This window comes from Crotalus tigris, unplaced genomic scaffold (assembly GCF_016545835.1).
Source record: "Crotalus tigris isolate CLP2741 ecotype Arizona unplaced genomic scaffold, ASM1654583v1 scf7180000017571.3126492, whole genome shotgun sequence".
NCBI classification, from domain to species: domain Eukaryota; kingdom Metazoa; phylum Chordata; class Lepidosauria; order Squamata; family Viperidae; genus Crotalus; species Crotalus tigris.
This window is the reverse complement of record NW_024096482.1, coordinates 1,495,964-1,502,592: the sequence shown is the minus strand read 5'-3', so window position 1 is coordinate 1,502,592 and position 6,629 is coordinate 1,495,964. Positions and strand designations below refer to the sequence as shown.

Below are 6,629 nucleotides of genomic sequence, written 5' to 3'. Positions count from 1 at the left end.
ACATATATAAGAAGATGAAGTAGGGTGATGGAGAGATTAGGGGTAATTGGTAACATGTAGAATCACTTCGCGGTGCGATGGGCAGTAAACAAATGTAATAAAGAATGGGGTTTAGCTCATTGGTTTAAAGGTTAGACCCAAAGCCTAAAACATCCTAAGAGAAAGTCAAAAACCTTGGAAAAGTGTACACCCATCCATCCACACATCAGTCAATTTCTTTTGTATATCCAGTGTAGTACCTTACTCATTTCATTCTTGTAGGTTGTCATTTTTAAATCCACTTTCAGATCAGTCTCATTCTTGTCAAAACTTATTCCTATTTCATAACATCTTTTAAAGGCTATAGAGGCAGAAACTCCTAAAATTAATTTCTGAGTCTATTGAAAAATATCCTTCAATATGTTCTATGTTTATTTCTGGGTCTTGAGAAACACTGATGTAGAAAGAACATTGCAGAACTTCTGATTTTCTTTTCTCAGGGTTTGTTCCCCTTTTGTGCCTAATTATTATTTTTCTTTGATTATGGGTTCTATCAATTTGTGTGAACCAATTATTGAACTGATTGGCCTGTGATTTTCCTTGGGTTCCTTTTTGGTGTTACATTTGTTAATCTTCTGTTTTCTGACACAGTCACAAGTCCCATACCTTTTTCTAGCAGGGCATTAATAAAACCTGAATATTTGAATCTTACAGTGGACTTGGTGATTTCTCACAGTACAATCTCTGAAATGTCTTAGCACATATAACAACGGGCCCTATCCAACAAAATGAAATTTAATGTGGAGAAAAGCAAGGTTTTAATAATTAGGCAGAAAAAAAACAAAAGTACAAATACAGATTAAGCTCAAAAACAATAACTGAAAGGGACCTTGGACTCCTAGTGGATGATCACTTAAATATGAGCAGTGTGCAGCTGCAACTAAAAAAGCTAATACAATTCTTGGTTGTATAAACAGCCACAAAATCAAAAATCATGCGAAGTGTCAGTACTGTTTTATAAAGCCTTAGTAAGGCCGCATATGGAATATTGCATCCAGTTTTGGTCACCACATTACAAAAAAGATGTTGAGACTTTGGGAAAAGTGCAGAGAAGAGCAACTAAGTTGATTAAAGACCTGGAGACTAAAACGAAAGAATGGTTGCAAGATTTGGTTTGGCTAGTCTAGAGAAAAGAAGGACTAGAGGGGACATGATAGTAGTATTCCAGTATTTGAGAGGCTTGTCACAAAGATGATTTTCCAAAGCACCAGAAGGCAGGACAAGAAACAATGGATGGAAACGAATCAAGGAGAGAAGCAACCTGGAATTAAGAGAAGCAATCTGGAATTAAGAAGAAACGTCCTAACTGAGGACAATCAACCAGTGGAACAGCTTGCCATCAGAAGTTGTGGGTGCTTCATCACTGGAGGCTTTTAAGAAGAGACTGGACAGTCACTTGTCTGAAATGGTGTAGGTTTCGTACTTGAGCAGGGGGTTGGGCTTAGAAGATCCAAGGTCTCTTCCAGCTTTATTTTGATTGATCTCCCTTTATGGAAGTGTCTGGAGCCTCTGGACTTTTGCACGCAATGAGATATATTCGAGTCATTTCTGAGAACTTTCCCGGTCCGAAGACCTGTGAACTGAACGCCATCACAGCAGGCCCGCCCATTGTGGGCAATGATGATGAAAGAAACCCCGATTCCCCCCGACGTTTTATGACGGGGAAAAGCACTTGGAAGAAGCGGAAAAAACAGCATGGGTGAGCCCAGAGGCGGGACTTCAGCCGTGGTGAGAAAGTCTCATATCCGAGGCTTAGTCATTTCGCCTGTCGGCTGAGAAAATTGAAGCGGCTCCTGCGGTGGCTGGAGGTGAGCAGTCAAGACCGGGACAGCACTGGTGGCCGGCTGACTATTCGGGCGCGGACTGTGTGTGTGGGGGGGGGGGGGGCGGGAATCTTTCACCTGAGTCTTAGTTTTCTTAGGCGTCTGGCAAGAGAAGCCGGTGGCCTCTCACCCCCTGCTTGTGCGCCCCGAACTTTAATAGCGCGTAGCGAAAGTGGCACACCCCCCCTTTGACTCTCGGCTCTTCCAAACAATTCTTACTCATTTCCTGCCTGTTGCTTAACGCCCCACATCCCGTCAGCCTTCTTCACCCCCCCCCCCCGGTCTTTTCTTCCGATTCCCTTTTTTGCAGGGTCCCTTTCTGCATTTTTCTTCTGCTTCTTGCCCAAGTTCCCTCGAATTCAAGTCCCCTCGAATGTAATCTCTTTCGGAGAAACGGAGCATAATCTTGCTCCTCCAATCCCGGGCGCGTTACTTTTCTCTCTTTCCCCTTCTTTCATCTCAGGTTCCCAACCGAGGGTGCGAACACCCCCTAGGGGTGTGAAACGACATTCTAGGGGGTGCGAAAACTTGGGTTTTCAAAATTATAGTGTACATGAATAATTCGTTGCCGTTATTTCGAACTGTTGTAAGGGGTGCGAGAATATATCAGAAGTGTTCTAGGGATAGGGCGCGGTATAGAAAAGGTTGGGAACCGCTGGTTTACCTCCTTCTGAACTCGGCCGAGAAAGCGTATTTCCAAAAGGTGCTCCAAGAAAGTTAAATTGCATTCTGGAAGCCTTGCATTTCTCCATCTGGGCGTTTAGCGAATTTAGGACAGCCTAGCTGATTTTTTTAAAGGTGGGTTCTTGATGCGTCTTCTGAGGACGTGTATAAGAAACCCTCTGGAATCTTTTAAAATTGTAGTCCAAAATATATTTTCAAAAATGAGACTGATCTCTAGCTTTGGTCTGAGTTGCCCAAGGTCTGTCTGTCTGCCTGCCTGCCTCTCTGCCTCTCCCTCCCTGTGTGTGTGTCTGTGTGTCCATCTGCCCATCCATCCCCCTTGGATTTTTCAATTGGATGCATTCCACAAATTTGAAACTGGAATTCATTTGAGAAGAATTGGATGATATTCTTACAATCTCTTCATGGGTGGGAATTTTGGGAATTAAAGGTAGTCCTTGACTTACAACCATTTGTGTAATGACTTGGTATCATTGTAAAAACCCAGTGGTGATATGATGAAAATTTGGCAACTGACATGTATTAATGACATTCCCACTTACCAGGGGTCACAGAAACTGTCATTTGTAACTTTCCCAGCTAGCTTCCAACAAGCAAAGTCAATGGCTGAAGCCTGATTCACTTAACAATTGCATGCTTCACTTAACAATTGCAGTGACTTTCTTAACAACTGCAGCAAAAAGGTTGTAAAATGGGGCAAAATTCACTCAACAATTGTCTTAACAATGGAAATGTTGGGCTCCATTGTGGTCATAAATTGAGGACTTTCTGCATAGTCCAACACATCTGGAGGCCCTTTGCGTAGAAGAAAGTGCTGTAAGAGATTCTGTCTGAGGTTGTTTCCATATTCCATTAATTTGGCAATTCATTTTTGAAACAATTCAAATAATTTTAAGGCCATCCCACATCAACTCAAGAATCAACAAATAGGATATAGCATCCAGCATTTCCCAATCCTATTTATTTCAATAAAAAGCAGCATTTTTAAAAATGTTTACATTCTCAAGAAGAATTTATTGGGAAAGATCTTTGAATTGCAGAGTGCACGCTGACATTTAGTATTCTGTCCTACAGTTGGAGGGGGAAATAGGCACATTAAAGCATTTTATAAAGTCAATATAAATCTTGTACTGTATATGCAATCATTTTTTATGATTTTTTTTCTTTTTCTGTTTAAAAGTATTTATCCATCTACCAAAAATAGGTAGTAGAAGTGATAACTAGATTTGGAAGTTTATTACAATTATTTGATTAGTGTTAGATATATAAATAGGGCAAATATTTCAACACATATTTATATTAACTAATTACCCCATCCCAGTGGTGGGATTCAAATATGTGAACAACCGGTTCTCTATGTGGATGCCGCTTCCGGAAATCCATTCTGGGCGTGGGCAACAAAAAAATAGCAACTGGTTCTGCCGAAGTGGTGCGAATTGTCTGAATCCCACCACTCACTCTCTGCCAGCAGAGACTTATAAAACAAGTGACAACACAGACTTTTGCCATATCAACCAAGATACAGTCCACTCAAAGTTAGCTCAGGCAAACCTCAGTCTCCTATGAGAGAGTTTCCTTCAAATAGGGCTTAAAGTCGAGGCACGAGATTCCCTAAAAAAAAAGAGCATAACTGTGGAATCTGCTTGACCCAGCACAAAGATATCCCGCTTATGATTTGTGGAGGACATGAATGCAGAACGTTGTCCTCAATCCAATCCCAGTCCACCACAAAAGCAGCTTCTACTCATCTTTTCCTGCTTGGCTTCCAAAGGAATGTTTTTCCTTTTGGCTGACACCACCCAGGTCCAACAGCCTGCAGCGTAGCCTTTGGAGATCAGCTTGACCTGTCCTGCCCCAGTTGTTCCTGAAGGTTCTATGTCGAGCACAGCCCCTGGTCCCTGCCACTGATTTTTCACAACCAAAAGGAGAGCCAGGGACTTCCACTAGGTAAAAAGTTATCCTTCCCATTTCTCTGGGCAAGCCCTGGGTGGCAAAAAAAAGGGAGATAAGTGGTTCATAGTTCTTCCAGAGACACAAACAAACAAACAAAAAGCACTCTCACTTCCCCAGGATAAAGCAGGGGCAGCTTTACAGCTGAGGTCACACAACAGAATCTTGAGCTAAGGATGCCCACCCCCTCATAGCTTAGTCTTTGTAACTTTGGGGAAGTAGGTCTTTGTACTAGAAATAAAGAATGTTTGGGGATTTTTTTAAAGTTTTCCATGTACTGAAAAGAGTATAAGATAAGCTCTATGTCTGAACTTGGTAGCTAAAAAACAATTCTTTCTAGCTAGCAGAAATATAATAAAAGTCATATGAGTTTTATATATTTCTTTTTCACTGAAACATTTGTCCTTTTTTATTCAGACAAAATAAGAGGACATATTAAAAGGGGCTCTTATAAACATCCTAGAATTAAAGTTACTATTAGTTTAGAACAGTGGTTCTCAACCTTTCTAATACCGTGACCCCATAATACAGTTCCCCATGTTGTGGTGACCCCCAAGTGGGTGTGGCCATCAATAAGAGGGAGTAGGACAGCTAGGGAAAAGGGAAAAAAATGGCGGACAGTGTGGTTTGGCGACCCCCGTGAAATGGTCATTCGACCCCAAATGGGCTCCCAACCCACAGGTTGAGAACCACTGGTTTAGAACAGTGTTTTTCAAACTTGGCAGCTTTAAAATGTGTGTTTTCATTTTGGATGTGGAATTTGTTTTTTAAAACATATAATAATGTCTACAGATAGATGACTTTGGAGATTTCTTATATCTGATTTGAGTTCCTTTTAAGGTAAAATTTGACTTAACTGCTGATGTCAATTTATGATGTTAAGACAGGGATGTCAAGCTCGCAACATCACGTGATGTGTCGCAATGTATCGTGACTTTTTTTCCATTGGTGGCAATGGGGTGGGCGCAGTTTCACCATGACATATTGGGCCCGCAGGCTAGCACTTTGACACCCCTGTGTTAAGAGGAGAATCTCAATAAACTTTTCTTTCCATTTTCTAGATTCTTCATCTGCTGCTCTAATGGGGAAAATATTTTATATTACAATTTTCTAACATAAATATATATGCATAATAAAACATATTATTATTTGAGATAAACCACTTAGGTAACTTCTGCAGTGTTACCAAAGTACAATACAAATAAGTTGAAATAATGTGGCACAATCTTACAATTGGCAAACCATGATTTGTTTTTATGTGGCAAATTAGTATTGTAATTTATGGTTCAGAGATTACAAAGTAAAATCTGTAATAATTCTGATTTGAAATGATGGTTTAATGTAATAATTATAGCCATTGTACCATTTCTGGAAGAAACCACATAATTAAGTAATTCAGAAGTCTTACACTGTATTAATATCAATTATTTTGGAGACAATAGAGTTTCTGAAAGATATGGAGAAAACTTCATGAAAAAGGACAAAGAGACCGAGGCTTCTTAAGAGAAAATAAATAGTGTTTCCTGCATGTATTTTCTGGGAAAAATCAATCTCTATGAGAGTATTCTTTTTTTTTACTTGTGACTATAAACATCAGTATTACTCCAAAAACTGAAGGACATCGAAAACAAGGAAGGATTATTGTTAGCGATTGAAGCCACATAAAACGTGCTAACTGTTGGACAGAATTTCTGCTAGTTGCATTAATTGCATTAATTAAGTATATTCTAATAACATATTGTGGAAAGAAAAGTCTTCATCCTGGTTCGTCCAAATAAGCAACATGGCGACTGCTTTAGAAAGAAGGTAGCAGTTTATTGAAGAGCCAGACAGCAAGATGGTTCTAGTAGGTAAGGGGGGGGGAAGGGCTGAGTACATGTGGATAGTAGGTTTTTATGGTAGTTTCTTGTTCCTGTTTCAGGCTTTGTATTTCCTGTGTCATGTATTCTGACCTGAGTCTGTGTGTGCCTTTCTGGTGTTCTTGTAGTTGGTGGGTTAATCCTATTATATATCTTGTTTCCCTGGTGCTAGGGCTAATGACTCCTAGAGTTTGGGTGGGGTATGCAGATTTTAGGTGTCTTTGTCTTCTCCTAGCTTCTAGCTCCAACTTTCCTGATGGTTTACATTTACATT

The 6,629-nt window shown here is 40.2% G+C and overlaps 1 protein-coding gene across 6 annotated transcripts in view; it reads left to right on the top strand.

Annotated features, from left to right (window-relative positions):
• Positions 1–1,707: 1,707 nt before the first annotated feature.
• IL31RA (interleukin 31 receptor A) overlaps positions 1,708–6,629 on the top strand; it is a 35,492-nt gene continuing 30,570 nt past the window's right edge. For 4 of the 6 annotated variants that reach the window (XM_039355550.1, XM_039355540.1, XM_039355557.1 and 1 more), the window contains exon 1: positions 1,709–1,847. The gene's annotated coding sequence lies outside the window, so the exon portion shown is untranslated. Of the gene's footprint in view, positions 1,848–6,629 lie in introns of all 6 variants that reach the window. The other 2 variants (XM_039355522.1, XM_039355512.1) reach the window with 1 other exon arrangement.